A 20,912-nucleotide genomic window follows, 5' to 3' on the forward strand; every position below is an offset into this window, starting at 1 on the left:
ACTGGATGAGTGGTGATAGTTTTGTGTAACAGTCAGCCAGGTGCAGAAAAGTTTATAATGGGGAGGGGAGACTTACTGCAAGAGTCCACAGTTGTTACTGTCAGTTTTTCACCCTGTTCGCTGGGTCTTCCCAGCCACAGAGTGCAAAGCATACAGTCTCTAGTCTGATCATCATCAGTACCATGCAGAAGACAATTGTGCTTTTGTACATAGACAGTGCTTTTCAGCAAACTCTCTCCTTGCCTAGTTACACTTACCCTAATATTTCTTGGCATATCATTCATGTGATCTATACTTGCTGGAGTAGGCCACACAACTATGCAACAGCTCTTGCCCTCAGCTGATTCTGAATACAGCCTATATCTGTTCCCAATAAAGCATATAACCCTCATAAGTGGTTATGGATATGCAAAGTTGCCACTCAGCTCGTTTTTTCCAGACTAATTCCAAATTTAACGCAGAGACCTCAAGACCCACAAGACTATTAAGTTAAAAGATTCTGAAGTAACTTTGGTTGGCTGCACAGCATCCACACTATGACTTTGCATAATTTCTTTTTTTAAATGTATCCAGACAAAGACAAGAACATTTCTGTCCACATGATAAATAGTTAATACTCCATGGTCTTTCTATTGCCCTCAGGAGGAAAAGGTGACAGAAAACCTTATGTATAGAGATGTATAATCTTCCAGATCATTTGCTAAGCATAAAGCAATTGCTAAGATACCTGCATTCATGCCATTACAATCCTTCCCTTTGCATAGGGTCACTATGTCCTGCCAATTTATTAACTCCCAAAAATAAACTTGTTGAGTAACTAAAGATGTCAATAGATTTTCACATTCTCCCCATGCAAACAACATTGTACAGCAGGGATGATTACTCACATATAACTAAACATTTCACACTTATACATAGTGGAATATTTTCCTAGCAAATTGTAATTTTTAAATGCCTCCATTGTAGCTGTCACTAAACTAAAAGTAATTTTATTTAAATGGTGGAGAGGGGTTTCCTCTTACGTCTTACAAATTTAAGTCACTGTGAACTGTTTTCTTGAATCATTTCTTGAAGTGATTTAAGCGTTTATGAAAACTGACAATCCTGGAGGCTAATGTCCTATTCATCCTCAGGGTAGATATGGCAAAGGCAGCTACTGTGCAAATACCCCAGCCATTGTGCCTCAGCATGGAGCTGGAGGGATCACCATCTGAGGGACAGAGTATATCAATCTCCTTGTTTTATTCAGTCCTTGACCTTTCTGATGCGGTTGCTAATCTCAGCCCTAGCTGCTACCAATTAGATTAGTGCCATGTAGAAACAGATACTTGTCACTAAACACTGGATTGAGACCACCAATTCACACAGAATTACAACCATTAGCTAGTGACTACTTCACTACCATCCTGGTCTGAATTAGAATCAGTGACTTGGTAGTGAAAGCTCTATAGCCGATTACTTTTCTCCTCCTTATTACTGCAAATTAACTTATAAAAATAATTTTCACTTAATGTTCACATCTTCCATCCAAGAACCTCAAAGTATTTTACAAGATGCGATGAAGCCCCATAACAGCTCTGTTAGATAGGTAATTATCTCCATTTTACAGCTTAGGTCACTGAGGCACAGAGAGGATAAAATCACTTGCCAATAGTATAAACAAGCAAGTGACAAAGCTGGGAATAAAAACACAGAATTCAGTTCCCAGTTATGTTCTATAACCACTAGACCATACTCCCTCCCAGCTGCCTTCTGTACCAATTCTATTTCTCTTTTCTCATGTTAATTAGCTTGTTTGTAAATTTAAGTGTAATTCTGTATCAAATTCAATAGGTGGCATATTTAAAAATTACAGGCCTATACTGACCACCTTGGGAAGGCCAAGAGAGGAAAACACACCTCTAAGTCCTAAATACACATTATCTACTTTCATATGAAAATGTAATTTCAATATAAGTAGCTCACTGTCTCCCTGTAGACAAAATATCAATGAAAACAGTGTAGGATACAACTTTCTTACAGAATGGTTTCAGAAACATAGCACTAATGTTTGAAAACAAAGCCACAGCAACACCAAGTGAGGACAGTTGGAGGAAAAGAAAGCCCCAATCAGCTATTCCTGCACAAATCAGTACCTCTAAGATGAGGTACTCCAGAGACAAGGCTTATAGAACATTTTGCCAGTCATCTGCTGAGCTGAAAAGGAGGACATGGAAAACATTTTAGTCCAAAACAAAAGGTACATGTTTAAGATTTACAGAACACATCCTTAGAAAAGCTAGATAAAAACCATTTACTTACTGTGGTAATGTCTTAGACTTCCTATTGTAATGAATACATTACAAAAAAGTGTGCCTCTCCCTTTAAAACAGAGAGAATGTGGGCAGTTGGTCCACATAGGGGCTCTGATCTGCCAGTGCACTTGCCGGACTGTCACTTTAGCTAGCAGATCACTTCTCTAGATCTCGTTTTAACAGAAGAGTTACCTATAGATCCCAGAAGCCATAAGAGCAGTCCTCAGTTTAATATAAGTTGTTTTAAATTTAAATGTGACATTAGAAGTAATAGTAAAACCAGACTGGTTCAGAATCCGTAAGAGCTTGTCTACAGTGCACACAACGGAAATGTGATTTCTGAAGTACACGAATTGGTCCCTCTGGATCCAGCTGATGCACACTAAAAGTTCCTTACTGCGCTTTAACATAGTACTGTGGTAAAGTGTACTAGAAACCTTTCAGTGTGCACCAGCAGGGTCTACACACCAATTAGGGTGCAACATGTTAATGCACTTTAGAAATCACACTCTTGTAGTGCCCATTGCTGCACTGTGTACACAAGGCCTTAGTCTAAGTTTTGAAATGAAGACACAAGAGATTTTGACTTAAGTGTTTTATAATGCACGAAGAGATACATTTCTTCTTCAGTTCTCATGCTACATAGAACAGCAGCATCTTTCCCCAAAGAAAGCTAGACTAAAGAGACTTACCACCAAAACAACTTCTACCACCAAAAAACAACTGAAGATCCCCAGACAGGGACTACTGAAACAAGGTTTTAGTCCAATTTCATTTTTCATCTACAATTGTCATGCTTTGTTTTGAAAAGGGACGCTCAAGGCTGACAGGCCCAAAAATTAACTAACCCTGATGCTTTGTTTTATGGCCCGCATATACTATTTTCAGAATCAGACACCAAAACAAAGGCTGCAAGATTGCTGAAGAGCTGGAATTGCAGCACAATAATACCAAATCAACCAGGGGCACAGCTTTCCCTGGGTTTGGTTTTTTTTTTTTTTTTTTTGGGGGGGGGGGGGGGTATCGTTTGTTGGTTTTGTTTTGTCACCCCTGGAACTCTTCTAGTCTGCTGTATGTGGAAGTAGTCAGGGCACTATTCAGTGTAGAATTTGAATTTTGGATTCCAACTACATGGATAGAGTGAATACCAATACCTTGAATCAAGGGGATATTAAAATAGTGAGTCTAACTATTAATCTATCTTGATGACATCTTTCGCTATTTTAGTTTTGCAGTTCCCTGATCTGACATTAACAGACTCTCACTGTTGTGTAAGTCCTAAGGAGGCATATCGATAGTAATTTTGTACTAGCAAACAATATCGTTACTCAGGACAGGATTAGCTTATTGGTTTAGTCCTGCCATCAAAAGAGAATTTCTGGTTTTAAAAAAAAGCCAAAAAAACCCCCAAAAAAGCTAATCCAATTTAACCCAAAGCACATTATATATAGCACATTAATACACATGTATTCCAAGCAAGGAGTGTCTTGTGACTATGGTTTTGTTCTATTATCCATATAAACTATTAGAGTACACTGGCCCTTTAAATAAACTACCCTTACACATATGGTCAGCAGTTGTTTATGTTGACAAGTATTTGGGACAGTGCCTTTGGTCTCACCCCTGCCCATCCATGCTTGTGACAAAGGCGCTTTGTGGAGAAAACTATGAACTCGTGAAAAAGCAGCAGCATATCCAGATGTCAAATTTAAAAAAACTAAATAAATCTAACTTCTCTCTCCAAATTACCAAGACAAAAATTACTATAATAGCGGTGTCTGTCTTTATAGAGAGGCATAGCTGAGTTCAGGTTTGTTCTAAGCTCCACAATTTAACAACTATATTTCACCATAAACCTAAGTCAGTGGAACACATACCTTATACCTCCTGGGATACATATGCACAGAACACAAGCTGAATAACTCATCCAACTCCTGTTTCAAGACACTACACACTACCTTGGAAGATTTGGTTTCCTTGCTCAAGTAGCTTTATTAATAGTGATTATTCATAAAAGAACCTCAATGATACAGAAGAACTGTACAAATAGGGAGTCAGACCTGTGTTCTATTCCTGGCTCTTGCACAAACAATGTGATTTGAACTCCTCTGTGCCTTAGTTTACGCTATCTGTAAAACTGAGATCACAATGCCTATTTATTTTTGTAAAGTCTACTGAGATCAGATGTATTATTAGTTCACCCTAAACTTAAATGAAAGAAAATAAAAAAAAAAAAATTGCATCATTAATGATTCTACAGGCACTTCACACTCAGAATTACCAATGCAATCAATGAAAGTTCTGTGCACAGAGAAACTGCAGAATCAGGCCCTATAAAATGGATCCTACACAGCACCACCACCACCACCCTAGGGTACCCTGGCCAGTCTTCAAAAGAAGATCCTGGAGTTCTTCCAGATGGGGCAGTACTGGATCTCTGCAGATGTCTTGAGCCTCCTTGTGGGAGAGAGTCCTTTGTATCATGTCTTCAGGCAGAGTTCCTCTGAATAGTAGTTACTAGACACTTGGATTCCTTTGAGGAACAGTGGGTGATGTCTGGGGTTCTTTGCTCAGTGTCCCCATCTGGAGCCCTTGTTTTTTTGGCCCTATGACTTTAGCTCCCATTCCTGTTTTTTCATTTGTTGTCCCCCATAATAACATGCTAACTGTGCTCAGTGGTTCCTCCCCCTTGACTGAAGGTACGGGCCTCTAGTTGTGAGAAGGCCTAGGAACTTCCTCAAAATAATTCCTACAGCAGATCTTTCAGAAAAACATCCAATCTTGATTAAAAAGTGGTCATTGATGGAGAATCCACCACAACTCTTGGTATAACAGAACAAATAAAAACACAGAATACTTCTAAAAATTGCTTTCAAACTTTTTTTTTTTTAAAGTGGAAAGGTGTTTGCAGGTTAGATGAAAAGCACATGTCTAGCAGTTTCAAACCCCAGATGAATTAAATGTGGAACAAAAACAAGAGCTTTAGGAACTGTAATATTACAATGCAATAAAACACAAATCAATTAGTTAATCAAATCATTCCCCAATGTGCGTAAGCTAATCAGATTTGTAAGATATATGTTTGAGACTTTCAAGTGAGATTTTTGTAAATTGGAGCAACTTGCTGTATACCTTGTAAAGTTGTCCAATATCACCCACAACATTCAATTTAACTTTTTAAAACTATAAGGATGCTAAACTTTTTCTAGATTCCAAATCTTCACCTGTTCAGAAACAAGAATAAGCAATTGATGTTGAAGAGAGTGATATTTAAAAATATTTATTTGCCATTGTTTTGAGTTGATAGGGCGTGTTAAATGGCTAGAAGTTTTTTTTAATTACTGTAATAAGATTCTGTGACAACCTGGGATAGAATTTTTGCAGCTGTTTGAGACATGCATTTCTGGTATTTTATGCATTAGATGTGGGGTGTTTACCCCACTAAGATGAAAACTGTGATACTTTTACTCACACTGAGCAGTACCTTGCAAATAGTGCCACTGACTTCAAGGGGATTACTGTGGCATACGAATTGTTGAACATGAGGAAGGATATCACAATCTGGCGTTAAGTGAGATCTAGTCTAAAACTTCCTGAGTTTTTATATTTTAATATTTCTTTGAGTGGTAATTCTTTGTATTTCAAATTCAAATTCAATAAATCAAAAATTGCTTCTAAAATATAAACAAAAAAAATCAAATTCTCACATTTCCACTCTTGTATGCAGTAACAGCGCCCTAGTCACTGCAGAATATTTTTCAATAATCACAAGTAACATACAGTGAAACGGTAACAAGGTAGTTCTGCAGAACGTTGTTTCTAGGATATTCTGCCTCTGCTGAAAAAAATGGATGAACACACCAACACCAAAGGCAGAAGCAGAGTCACAACAGCCCTCAGACTTTAGGATCTATATTCTGGTGCAATGGGAAAGAAAAATCAGCTCCTAAGTGCCTCATTCTCACACATAGTTTGAGACTTATGGAAATAAAGTTTTTGAATGAAGGCCATTCTAATTCTGAGACCAAACTAAAGGATGCTGCTGCTGCCTATTTTAAAATGCTTCATTTTGCACAATGACACAAAGGGACCATAACACTGTTATTATTTGTGGTAGCGCCCTCTACGTGCAATGTACTTGCCAAACACTCAAGAAGGATGGTTTCTACTTCAAGGAATTCACAGTCTAAGAACAATGAAAGTGCTAGTCCTAAGAATAATATGTTTAATTTCTTAGTTACGTTTCACAACGCCCCTATGAAGAACCTGAAGCACAGAAAGATTGTGCGACTTATACAAGATCACAGTGTTATGACTAGTCCAGAGGGGTAGCCGTGTTAGTCTGTATACAGCAAAAACAACGAGAGTTCTGTGGCACTTTAAAGACTAACAAATTTAATATTTGCAGACATAAGCTTTCGAGAGACTTCAGCTCTCTTCTTCAGATGCAGTAATACAGAAATAGGTAACACAGAGGCACAGAGTGCTATGACTAATTATGTATAGGAGGTTATATCTAGAGCTGGTTTGGAAACAATTCTGACATTTTTTTTTTGGTCAGAATTTGCTAGTTAGTTGAAATAGAAACCACACCTTGGACTAAGCTCCAACTGAACCCAGGCAGGGTTCAAAACCTACATGTTTTCCTGCCAGCTTCCCTGCTCGACAGCCCAGACTTTCACGTTCTATGGCTCTGCTACAGCCCACCAGTTAGACTGCCCCACAGCTCAAGCTCCATCTCCTTTTGCAGAGATTTTAGAAATGTTTTGGTTTTATTTTGCATTAAAATCCTCTGCAAAACAGAATACTAATTTCTGCCCAGCTCTGGTAATGTCTAGAAACTTCGTGAATTCTACTTTCAGGAAGTGCTTGATGAGGATAATATATGCAGAGGAAGGAATAAAACCTGAATGTTGCACTCTCTTGTCTGTCTCTCTTGCTGTCTCTATACTCAAACACTGAGCACGGTGACAGAAGCGAGTTCTGAAGGTACATGAAATTAGAAAATAAGAATACTGCAAAAAATAATTATAAGGAAAACAAAATAGCTATTAATTGCAATGAGCAAAGGCTATCACATGCTCCACCAGCATCTGGATATGTCAGCAGCAGACCAGGAAGTCCCATGTAAAACTCTTGAAGCGCTCTGAAAGCATTTGCAGCCCACAAAAGGTCATATACAAAAAAGGGATCTTTCCAACAATAGTGATAAAAAAAAATGGAGAAACAATAGATCAGTATATTGCCAGACTGCGCGAAATGGCAATCTAAGATGAACTAATTCATATCCTAGAAATGAAAATAGTAAGGATGAAAGATGCAGAAGCTCAAATGAGAATTTAGAGATCCCACAACAACTCTACCAAGAGTTAGCGAACAAGCTCACCTCAAAACACAAAGAGTAAGTGAAGCCGGCACAGATATAATTCACCAAGTAGCAAAGGGAAAGCATGAAAATAAAAGAACAATACACAGCATCCCCCACTGACTTAGTGCAAAGTAGGACCTCTTCAGCACCAACACTGTGGACTACTTACTGTGGACTGTGGACTACTATTCAGACTTCTGGAACCAGATGAACTGTCAGACACTAGCATAGGGTCCATCATAAACAAAGCAATGAAGCATTTCAGCAGGCATGGTATCACACTCTGTATGGTTTCAGAAAACAGGTCCCAGTTGACCTGCAGCAAGTTTGTGCAATTTAACTGGGAATAGGAATTCAGCCATATTACATCATCACTATACTATAGCCAGTAAAAAGGGAAACCTGAATTGGCAGTTTAAATTGCTAAGACTGTACTAAAGAAGCTGCAAAAAGCAAAGAAAATATATGACAAACTATTCTTGAATTGAAAAACACTCCCACAGCAGGCCTTAATAGCAGTCCAGTGCAATGTCTGATGTCAAGACACATGTGTACCTTGGTGCCTATAGCCTTAGCCTTACTATACCTGGCAGTGACGGAAGGAGTAACAGACAAAAAGGAAGAGAGACATGCAAAGGTAAAAACCTGCTATGACTGAGCAGCTAAAAGCCTGCCAAAACAGCAACAGGAGATCCTGCCAGAATCAAATTCTTTCCTCAGGACAAATCATGCAATTGGAAGCAACATGCGTTGAACTGATAAATCCTCATTCATAATGACAACGGGATGTATTTCACCGAAACTGCAAATACATTCACTCACTATGAACACAATACATAGATTTGGAGGACAGAAAAATATACACTCCTCTGTGACTTGATCAGGAACACAGACTCGCAAGTGACTAGTAGATACTGGAAAAGATTCTCAGCACACCACACCAACAGAGAAACAAGTCACACTTGCTCCAACATCAAACTGCCTATAAGGTATACACAAGACTACGTCCAAAGATAAAAGCATAAAACCAAAAACAAACATTTGAACAACCCTGCCTAACTCAGAGGTTAGTTCCCAACCAAGTGAAGAGTTAGTCCAAAAATGTGGATATTAAGTTATGAGATAGACTGTAAGGGAGTATGTGAAATATGTAAACGGGTTATGGTATTTATGTTCAATTTTTCTTTTTGAAATAAATGTGACAAAAAGAATGTTGTGCCAGATAGCTTCCCCATAGGAGCAGCTGTAGTATGATTATGTATAGGATAATGTCAAGGAACCTAGAGAATTCTACTTTCAGGAAGTATTTTATGAGAGAGGACAGCATATGCAGAGGAAGGAATAAAGCCTGAATGTTGCACTCTTTTTTTTGTATTTAAATACTGAATGCACAGCAAGTCAGTGACAAAGCTAGGAATAGAACCCAGGAGTCCTAGTTCCCAGCCCCCTGCTTTAATGACTAATAATATTTACATTTAAGCAATATTGCTACTAATTCAAATAGAAGAATTCAAATTAATTATCAAAGAACTAAAAATAGAAGATGGGGGAATGCAGAAAGTGCTAGTCCATGCTTTTATATAATGTCTTTCAAAATAGCTTAATTTTACAAGTTCTAAACTTATCCTGGTTCTCCAAGTCTTTATTTTAACTTTATACTTAAAAAAAAAAAAAAAAAAATTACAAGTCTAATTTCATGTTAAACACTAGCTGTTGAAGCAAACAACAGGTACCAGTGTCATTTATTAGTACATATAGAATCATAGAGTTGGAAGGGACCTCAGGAGGTCATCTAGTCCAACCCCCTACTCAAAGTAGGACTAACCTCAGCTAAATCATCCCAGCCAGGGCTTTGTCAAGCCGCAGCTTAAAAACCTCCGAAGATGGAGATTCTACCACCTCCCTAGATAACCCATTCCAGTGCTTCACCACCCTCCTAGTGAAAAACTTTTTCCTAATGGCCAACCTAGACCTCCCCCACTGCAACTTGAGACCGTTCCTCCTTGTTCTATCATCTGTCACCACTGAGAACAGCCTAGCTCCATCCTCCCTGGAATCCCCTTTCAGGTAGTTAAAGGCTGCTATCAAATCCCCCCTCATTCTTCTCTTCTGCACACTAAACAAGCCTAGTTCCCTCAGCCTCTTCTCATAAATCTTGTGCTCCAGTCCCCTAATCATTTTTGTTGCCCTCTGCTGGACTCTCTCCAACTTCTCCACATCCTTTTTGTAGTGGGGGGCCCAAAACTGGACACAATACTCCAAATGCAGCCTCACCAATGCCGAAGAGAGGGGAATAATCACTTCCCGCGATCTGCTGGCAATGCTCCTACTAATGCAGCCCAATATGCTATTAGCCTTCTTGGCAACCAGGGCACACTGCTGACTCATATCCAGCTTCTTATCCACTGTAACCCCCAGGTCCGTTTCTGCAGAACTGCTGCCTAGCTCATCGGTCCCCAGTCTGTAGCTGTGCATGGGATTCTTCCGTCCTAAGTGCAGGACTCTGCACTTGTCCTTGTTGAACCTCATCAGATTTCTTTTGGCCCAATCCTCCAGTTTGTTTAGGTCCTTCTGTATCCTAACCCTACCTTCCAGGCTACCAACCACTCCCCCTAGCTTAGTGTCATTTGTAAACTTGCTGAGGGTGCAATCTACCCCATCCTCCAGATCATTAATGATATGACTGATTTTATCACCATGGAATCTGACAAAGATATGCAAATTCCACACAGTGTCAGTACAGCTTCCATTGTACAGAATAAATAAAATAAATCATTGTCTATGTGAGTTCGGGGCTTGGAAGAGGGGCAGGTGGTCACAATTTAATCTAGACAAGACAGAGAATGTTGGCACTCTGGGGGAAAGCAGACAGAAAAGTTAGCAGAACTGATCTCAGCTCTCCTAACTGTGTGATTACTGTCTACAATAGAAATGTGCAAGTTCGGTGCCTTGTTAGATCCTGGGCTGATCCCGGATGCCCAGTTAGTGGCTGCATTTTCTTCATTTCTCCTGGTGAGAACTTTTTCTCTCAGATCTTACATAGTTATCCAGATCTTTTTCACCTCAAGATTAGATTGGTGCAATGCACTCTAGAAGGGGCTACAGCTTAGAACCATTCAAAAACAGAAGCTAAGCAGAATGCTTAGTAAGCAGTTTCATGATGAAAACACACTCCATCAGCACTCCAGGAGATGCACTGGCTGCCAGTGAGCTTCCACATGAATTCAAGGTGTTGGTGTTCAATCGTAGGCTTTAAATGGTTAGCAAAAGAACCACATCTCTCCAGGGGTCTCACACATACTGGGACCTATGCACAATTGAGGGACTTCTTGGTTTGGACACAGGGAGTATTAAAGTCATGCTAGAGGGAATACGACACAGAACGTGGCAAAACTTCTGCAGTAGACAATCTCCCTGTGCCACATTGCCTCAATTGTGATCAGTGGAGGTGCTAAAGAAGTGATCCCTGGCTGCAAATAGAAGCGAAGTGCTGGAGATGTGCAGTCTACGAGAAGTCCTCTGGTTTGGAACTCACTCCTCACCCTTGATCTGCCAGACCCAGAATCTGTTAACCTTCCAGGCATATGTTGCAAAGTATATCTTTTCTCCCCAGCTATGTGGAGAGGTGAACTCAGGGTTGAAGTGATTTGGGTTTCTTTTTTTAATTTTATCAGGAAGTTTTGCATTAAGACAAGATGAAGAGTCCTTTGCATTTTGTTGTGTATTTTAATTTAATAGAATCAACACTTATGTTTTTTATAACTGAATAAATGTAGCAACAAGAAAAAAAAGAGATAAAAATTGTGAAGAAAATGAAAGGAAACAAGATATAAAAATTATATAAAAGTTTATCCTATCCAGAAATAATTTTACTCTAACCATTTTTTTATTTGATCAACTGGGTGAAAAAAGATATCTTGGAACAAATGTCTATTAGAACAAATAAAAAAAGTTATCAATGTGATTCAAACACAATTAAGCACTGACTAGTATAAAAAAAATTAAAAACCACACAAGTGTTTGGAGTATTTTCCCCTGGAGGCTGGGAGGGGGGAAAGAGAGAGGAACTTCAGGTAATGAATTTTGGAAGTGTTGGCTGTATATTTTCCCCATCCCACTATCCTCATGATAAAGTCCAATAAAATAAGCATAATCTTTCTCGAGATTTCTTGAACCATCCATAGTGAATCTGAATAGACAATTATATCCTTGATATTGATTTGAATAGGATGGTTCAAAAACCCTATTGTTTTTACATCTATTCAAATCTAAGTCCCTGATTCTGCAAAGATTTATGTACATGCTTAACTTTATGCATGTGAAGAGTCCCACAGGCTCCAACAGACAACTCAGGTGTGTAAAGTAAAGCATATAGTTAAGTCTCTGAAGGATCTGGGCCTAACTCCCCAATCTTACACACACTTCTGCATGTAAATATATGCCTATGAATCATCTAATTGAATATCATGAGATTATTTGTGGGCATAAAGCTACTTATCTGTATAAGAGTTTGCAGGAACATCAGCAAAGACTTCTTTCATATGAGTTGCAAGAAAACAAAAGATTTAATTTGAGAGGTGATCTTTCTGCATTACAAACACAAGTCACTCAAGGAAATAAGTATCAGTGAGGATTTTTTTTGGTCTTTCGTTCTGGAAACAATTTTGATGTCAGAACATGTGGTTATGGTGTCACTGAATGAGTCAGATAGGAGGAGCACAGTGAAAAGAAATGCACAAGTACATAACAGTTCAATCATGCGTTGAGTAAAATATCTTATTTTATTTTAATGTACTGATGGTTCACTGAAGGAACACTGTCTATATTAGTTGGCCTACCATTTGACCTACATATTGTGGTTTATAAGTCACTTGAAAAGCTCAAGTAAATTTCTGTTTAAAACAAACTCAGTGCTCTTTGTTCAAGAGAACTATGTATAATTGTATATGCACTATTTGCTCAATGATGGGGAAAAACTACAATAATAGACTGATGTGTATATACACATCAAAGAAATGCATTTCTGATAGGGTAGAGTTCAGCTCCAAGCTTCCAAGACATTATTATGAAATAACACTTCTCACTTCTGCAGTTCCTTTTACCTGGAAGATCTCAAAGCACTTTATAAGCAAAAAATTAAGCCTCACAGCATCCACAAAGTAGGACAGTATTATCCCCATTTTAAAAGTCAAGAAACTGAAGTAGAGTTTAAGGCCAAATTTTTCCAGAAATGGCCTCTGATCTTGGGTGCTCCAATTTCTGAGTGCTTGAGACACCTGGGACCTGATTTTCATAAATGGTAAGTATCCACAATCCAAATGAAATCATTGGCAGCTATGGGTGCCCAGCACCGGTGAAAAGCCCTATGGTGTCTCAAGTGGAGCACTCATGAACTTAAGCACCCAAAATTACAGGCCACTTTTCAAAATCTTAGTCAAAGAGATTTGCCTAAAGTCATACTACAAGTCAGTGGCACTCAGGAATAGAACCCAGATTCCTAGTTCCCAATTCCGTGCTCTACATACAAGCCAGCACTACCTATAGGAAAAAAGAGGTTTAACATTTGTTATTGAAAAATCAATGTTCTCTTAAGTTCTGATTCTCCAAAGAATTGCTAAGTTTGTTGTATGGATCAGACTAGCCACTGCTCTGCCAATATTGCCAAATCCAAATATTAAAAAAATTATGACTTGGGCCCCTCCAAAAGCCATGAAATATCTTTAAAATCATGAACTTTAAAAAAAAAAAATACATTTGGGAGTGGGTTACTTGCCTCTTGGATTTTGTGCTTTTAGGGTGTACTCAAGTCATGTTTTCAAGCTTGTCTGCCTTCAGGAGGGCTAGAATTATTTATATATATATAGATAGATGATAAAATAATGGAAACAGAGTCTTCATTATCAAAAGATTCCTGGGTTTTTAAGAACAACACTGAATATTGCCAGACTCAATAAAATCATCAGAGTTGGGATCAACAAGTCTCCATGACCACTCCTCTTCTGAACATTTTACTTCTTGTGGCAGAACATGCAAACTACCTCCTTTGCCTTTCCCTCACCAAACAGGGTAGCTGAATTGCAAACACTTTTTTATTGTAGTGAAATTGTTTTTTCTCAGCCAGTATACAAGAAACAAGGCCCTGCCTATACTTAGAACTGTACAGCAGAAGTCTACACAAAATTCACCAACCTACTAGCAAACTGAGTGCTTAGTATCTGCTGAGTTGTAAGAATGTAAGTCCGCAGATTCAGTGAGCTTTCCAAATTTTTTACAAGTTCAGACATTATTTTCTGTGAAGTGCATCAAATCTAGGACTCCTGTAGTAGCACCAGTTTCCTGTGCGACACTCCCAGACCTCTCTCTCTTTTTGGATGGGGCAAATGCAAAATTACTTTCATTTTCCTCCCCTCTCTTTAATTCTCAGGTGTTTGGTAATATTTCAGGGAGGGATCATCATGATTTGAGGTCAAAAGGCAGAAAGAAATTTAGCAGCTTAGTAAGGGCTAAATTCTCATTTTACTATTTGCAATGCCAATCTATGTTTTGTTCAATACAGAAGTCCTGCACAAAAGCCTATGTACGCACATTAGGTCCAGCAATGCCTTCCTATGCAATCACATTGTAATTACACATAGTCATAAAGCTGTGGCTGGTATAAACTGCAGTATCAACCTCTGAACAACTAATCTCAGTCTCTGCATTAGGACATTTCTCCTCTGTCTTCCCCTTTGCTGTTTGCTCACTGCTTTGATACAGAGAACCTTTGCATTGCCTGCAAACCAGTAAACCTGGATTAAATCAAGTTATTATCCTATTATAAAAATTTCAACTATTTGTTTTAAAACAGATGCCAAGTAAGTCTACAAAATACAGTGTGGGAAAAAATCCTGTAGGTTTGTAACCCTGCAAGGCTTTATAAAGCAAAAATAAATCTTTATTTAAGTGTAATAAAATAAAGAGCATGTATTATACAAGACATTCACATATGTGTGTGGGTGTATTGTCAGTTTTTACTAGTAAACTGCAAAATATCAGTCCTTTTCAGTTAGTCAGATAAAGAATTGTACAACTTAGAATGCAAAATTATCAAAAACAATGTAATAAGTTTTAAAAAGTCATCCAAAACTCTTTAAATCCCAAAGGGATTTTCTGATCTTTGCAATCAAAAGCTCCCTTCTCATTAATTAAGTACTTTAAAAAAAATTCACTTAGTTCCTTCCTACATGCACAGGAGGCTGAAAGACCCAGCACTTTTTCCAAACTTTGCACATTGCAAAGGCTTATAAACAGGGAACATTCAAAAATCATGTACTGAGATCCAGATACGAATCAGATAGAAGTTTTAACAGAAGTAGACAAAAATACAACATATTTAGCGCCTGGATGTGGCTTTGGCAAAAAAAAAAAAAAAAGCAGAATGGCTTTTCAGGGCCTTCTTTCTAAATGTATTTTAAAGGAATTTGATCCTTACTGGTTTCAAACAGAAGAAAAAAAGCTGTGTTCCTCATAAAGAAAGGAACTTGTGTCTCTGTGCTTCTGCTATACTCCAGAATGCTTGCGCCTGGGCCCCCCGAAGTCAGCTGCTCCTGTCATTTGGCAATGCCGAGACGGGGGAGGAAGAGGGTCAAGGCCATATAAGCGGAAACTTAACAACAAATCTCCCTCTCTAAATCTTTCCGTTTCATCTTGCACCAAATAACCAGACCCACCCACTGATTTTTTTATTTTTTTGTAGCAAAACAAGACCACTGCCACGGAAACAAATCAATACCAAAATAAAGGTGCAGAAAAGAGGGTGGTGACTGGAATTTGTTTGCTCACCTTGGAAGCTAAAGGCAGTCTGTTCCCAGCTCTGCTACTCCGAGAAGGGGGGGGGGCGAAGATGAAACAATTAACAAATACAAACTTTGTTCCTTTCTCTCTGGGGCTCACTAAAGGCGTCACTTCCTCGTGCTGTAAGTAGAGGAGGCTCCCACTGATTAGTCCCTTTAATTCAACTCCTCCTTCTGCTTCTCTTCCAGAACGAAGCTGCAGCTTAGAGTTGTAAGCAGGGAGCAGCTCCTTCCTCGTCACTTCCACCCTTGATTATTGAGCAGCTCTGATAGCGTGATCCTTTCTGCCCTTCTCACAGATCTTCATTTGACCTTCTGTGCTTAGCTTAGTAGTTGTTACTTGTTTGTAGAAAAGTGCAGTTCTCCTGCACTGATTTGTGAAGCAAAACCTCGCTGTTAAATGCTGCTCTGTGGATGTCAATACCTTGCAAAACTCCTAGGTTATCTCTTTCTCTCTATATATATAACCTATACGTGTCCAGTCCCCAGTCTCCCCATTGAGATTGGTCTATTAACTTGTTTGAAAGAAAAAGATTATAAAGCGATTTGTGTTAAGGAGCTACTTGCACCCGAGGATGCAACTTCCCAGTTTCCTTCCCTCCCCCCACTCTACTCCTAAAGCAAATAGGATCAAAAGGAAGTGGGAAACCATAGAGTTCTGGATTTCTGACAAATCTTCAAATCAATTTCAATAAATGATGGATGTTTTGCCAAACATCTGAAACTTTCTTTTTGCTTACAGGAAATTGTTCTCTCTTGCAGTGGAATATGTACCTCGAATTTCTAAATGGTTCACATGCAGTGGAATATAACTCTTTCTGTTGCCCTGCATTGAGGGAAAAAAATATTGCATGCTCACAAACACACTCACCCTTCTCTGCTTTAGGTCAGGAAGTAAAAAATGTGTTCCATCATCACTCCCCCTCTACACTGCTTTGGGTATTGGTGCTCTATTAATTGATAACAAACAAAACTTCAAATATATGAAACAACACTTTAGACAGTGTTAAAATTATCAGAAAAATCATCCTGTGGGTCATATAGCAAAACATACCAACAAGTAAAATCAAAAGGAAGATGGCAATATTTTATGAAAAGCCTCCTGTATATCCTTTTTCCTCTCACTTTTGACCCCTTGATGTTTAACCCCCCATTCCCACTTACTCTTGCCCCAGGCTTGGATCTTATCCATACACAAAGGTTAATACAGAATTGCTCAGATCTGGGGATTTTTCTCATCTCTAGTTTACATAGGTTTATAATGTGTAAATGATAAATGCAAACCACTCTACAGTGGGGTTTTTTATTTCTTCAGCAGAAATATAATAATATAACACCTTCTATCAACAGATCTCAAACTGCTTTACAAAGTAGATCACTATAATTATCTTCACACTATAGAGGTGAGAAACTGAGGCACGGGGAAGTGAAGTGTCTTGCTCAAAATCACACAGCAAATTAGCTGTAGATCTGCGAACAGAAACCCAGGTTTCAAGTGTCCCAGCCCAGTGCTCTATTTATTAGATTACACTGCCTCACTCTTAGTGCACATACAATAATGAGAAACCATGTAATGCAAAGGATGTAATTGTATCCAGGCATGCTGATGACAAGTTTTTTATCAGAACCAAAAGAAATGGGCTAAAATCCTTGCTACACTAAATTCAATGGTAAAACTCCCATTAATTTCAATGAAGCCAGAATTTCACCCGATTTCCCAGATTAGTGTTACATATGTTTTCCAAATAGCAAATAATTTTTCTAATTTAAATATTATTAGTTTACCCCCTGTTCCAAAAAAGCCACTAATTCAACATTGTACCAACCGTAAAATCAAATAGAAGTTAGTTTTCTCTAGCACCATTAATATTTGCTATTCCAAAGTGCTGTAAAGATGGAAACAGTAATTCAGTAACTAGGTAAGCCAATGCAGAAAGAATTATGGATGGGAGCATGAAGGGACTCAGGTGTTGCAGTGCTGAGCCTGACAGGTTCTACCTTTTAGGAACCTAAAAAAAAATCACAGGAACAACACTATAATCCACAAAGCTGTTAGGTGCCTAGGCTCCCCGCTATACAATCCATGGGGAGAAACAGGTGCCTTAGAATGCAATCCATAAGAGCCAGCATGCAAGGCATGGCACTGCCTAAAATAGCAAAAGAGAGATGCTAACCAGGGGGTGTACTCAGAGACTACTCACTGTCTTGGGCCCTGCATGCAGTTTAGGCAGACAAATGCCTATCTTCCCCCAGTTTGTGAATTACTCTGCAGTATAATGAGAGACGGGCGACCAAACACCTGGAGACAGGCAGCAGCGTGCATGCCGAGCTGCTGAAACATAGGCGCCAAAGGAACATTTGGCCTGAAAATGTAAGCACCAGCTGAGTTTAGGTGCCTTCCAGGTTTGGCAGTTTTGTAGATCACAATGGAGCCAAAACTGGAACTTAGGCACCTAAACTTAAGACTTAGGCACCTAAATCTGGGGTCTAGGAGCCTACGGGCCTTCGTGGATCTAGGCCTGTGTGCTTAGCAATTGGTTACATAAAGAAATGTAAATGTTGTAAATGTGGTGAACCCGTAGAAGGCAATGGGAGATGCCCCCATTGACTCCAGGCTTGAATTTACCCTAATACAAACTAGGAAGGTGTACTGTTGTATATTGGAATTATTACCTGCTCTTTTGCAAAAATGTCATAGGATCTGTATCTTTCATGGAGAATGTGAACAGAGATGAACAGAACTGATTTAAGTGTAATTCAGCTCATTTGAAGAAAAGTACCTACGAAGCCCTCAAACTAGGTTGGAACATGCCAGAGCACAGCCCTGCCTCCTAGCAAGGATGGGTGTGTAGCACTTCACCTGACTGAGTTTAATAAGTGAAATGTTTGTGTTGTGAACTGTAGTGCAAAACACCACAACATAGTAATGCAGAAGCGACACTGTGACAGAAAGGACATGATCCTGTCCTAAAGACGTTAACATTGCAATGCCCAGACTGGGTGCTCTACTATCTTCGTGGCATTATTTTAACATGGCCATCTCTTAACAGTGCTGCATCCCCTTAGTACTATCCTATCTAAGTTTGAACCTATCACCTTCTGACCCAGAGCAAAGACAACATAATAACCACAAGGACAAAGTTCTAAGCCACCATGACATAGATATGTTTATTCACTAGTTACCTTGGTGAACTATATATAAAGCTTTATAAAGTGTTTTATAAAGATTTTGCCAACATGGACTCTTTATGTAGTTCCCGCACTCCACTTCTTACAATATTGTTTTCTTAGCCATTATAATTTTTCATTGCAGCAGCTGCTGTTACTGTGCTGTCCTCTTTGTTGCTATGATGTGCAAAGTTTGTGTATGTCAGACTATGATTCTACCAATTTAACAATAACAAAGTTCAATATACATGTACTCCCTATTAGATCATTTATTTTATTACTAAATTAAAACAACTTAACAAATGAGAACATTTCCTAGAAAACATACAAACCCCCTAAATTCTTAAGCCTGGATAGGCATATCTTGTGCTGTAATGTCAGCTCTTATAGCCTTAGTAAATAGGATTATGCTGGGTCAGAATTTGGATGAAAGATTTATAGCATATACCTGTGCTCTGCAAAAAGTGGAGCTGATATTCAGTAGGTGGCACTCTTTCCTCTGAGTCAGAGCTGAGCCAATGATCCAGGGCCTTTCCTCTGAGTCAGCTGAAACAATGCCTCTTCATTGTGGGAAGAGGACATTGCGCTACTAGAGATGCCGTCTTTTGAATGAGAGGTAAAATCAAGGTCCTGTCCACATATGATCCCTAAAACCAGCATTACACTCTTCAAGAGAAGTGATATTAAACCCTATTGTCTTGGCCAAGTTCCAACTCACCTAGTTGCATTCTGCCTACCTAAATTCCCCCTGCATTTTCAGTTGGATATGGTATTCTTCTTCAGTTCCTACTCTAAACTGTTATTTTGCATCATCACTATGCATTGTTAAATAGTTGCCATGTTCCATCTCAGAGGTGTATGGGAGAAGTGTTCCTTCTATTTCCTTTATTTACTTTCATAGAGGTGGAAGCTTAATTAAATGATTGTAAAGTACTTTGAGATCCACAGGTAAACATAATATAGAAATACAAATTATTATTACATTTTATAAACTTAGATTTCTGAAACGTTTGGTTTTTAATTTCTGTTTTTACTGTTTAATTCTGAGGTTGATGATTTAGGAGCAAATAAGTATAAATACTAAAACACAAAAATTCAGTTAAAATCAGAATTTTTAGATTTTTATTTGCGCTATTACAATGAAAATGCTTGTAAGAATATAATATTTGATAAAATATGTTATTCTTGCTAGGGAGGAAGCTAGATTTCCATTACAAGCCCTACATCAACACCTTTCCCCCGTCTGTACCCGAATTAAACCAATCCATCTGGAATTTTACATGTCTAATCTTATGCAAAGATAGAATTTTTCTGGGAATTTTGAAGTAAATCAGCAAAGGTATTTGGAGATGAGCAGATCAAAAAAGGAGTTTTAACTTTTTGCAAAGTTTCTTAATATTCATTTTGCTCCTCATATCTCAAGAACAGGTAGAGACAGAAACTCTAAATTTGTTTTGTTGGCTTCAGCAAGGGTCAGTTTATTTGTCTAGTTTGAGGAACCTTATTATTTAATTGTAAGAACCAGTTTATGCATATCAGAAACCCCACAAACATGCTCCCTAATAATCACGATGAGACCTTGTTAGATATGAAACAGAATAAATCACATATAATATATGGTAGTCACATCACTTAATGCACTACTGAGATCACTAAGTGATGTCTCCATCTGAATCATGTACACCTCCGCCCCTGTCGGCTTTCCTCCAGCCCTTTGGTTAAAAAAATCCTCTACTACCTTTTTAATTTTATGGGGCAGCAGTCTGGGTCCATTTTGGTTAAGATGGAGCCCTTTCCTCCTATATAAGCTACTCCTTCCCCAAAATGTTCCCCGGTTCCTAATAAGCCTAAATCCCTCCTCCGTACACCATCAACTCATCCATGTATTTAGACCTTGCAGTTCCGCCTGTCTTACTGGTCCTGCATATAGAACTGGAAGCATTTCAGAGAATGCTACCATGGAGGTCCTGGAGTTTAATCTCTTCCTTATGTCACCAGTACATATATGTACCATAACCACCAGCTCCTTCCCATTATTAAAAATAAAGTTATTTAGATGTCTCATGAGATCTGTTACCTTCACACCTGGCAGGCAATTCACCATGTGGGTCTACCACTCATCACAGACCCAACTACCTATGTTTCTAATAATTAAATCCTTCACCACTATTGCCTGATTCTTCCTAATAACTGGACAAAGTAATAACAAGGAACAAAATATATAGAATGACAGAGTAGGTCACACTATGT

General features: G+C 38.6%; 1 protein-coding gene across 2 annotated transcripts in view; it reads right to left on the minus strand.

The window, feature by feature from the left end:
• MIDEAS (mitotic deacetylase associated SANT domain protein) overlaps positions 1-15,608 on the minus strand; it is a 77,636-nt gene extending 62,028 nt beyond the window's left edge. For both annotated transcript variants that reach the window (XM_067557880.1, XM_067557878.1), the window contains exon 1: positions 15,484-15,608. The gene's annotated coding sequence lies outside the window, so the exon portion shown is untranslated. The remainder of the gene's footprint in view (positions 1-15,483) is intronic.
• Positions 15,609-20,912: the final 5,304 nt, after the last annotated feature.

The sequence above is a fragment of the Emydura macquarii genome, unplaced genomic scaffold (assembly GCF_026122565.2).
Source record: "Emydura macquarii macquarii isolate MOO-44397 ecotype Brisbane River unplaced genomic scaffold, CSIRO-AGI_Emac_v2 contig_1876, whole genome shotgun sequence".
Classification (NCBI taxonomy): domain Eukaryota; kingdom Metazoa; phylum Chordata; order Testudines; family Chelidae; genus Emydura; species Emydura macquarii.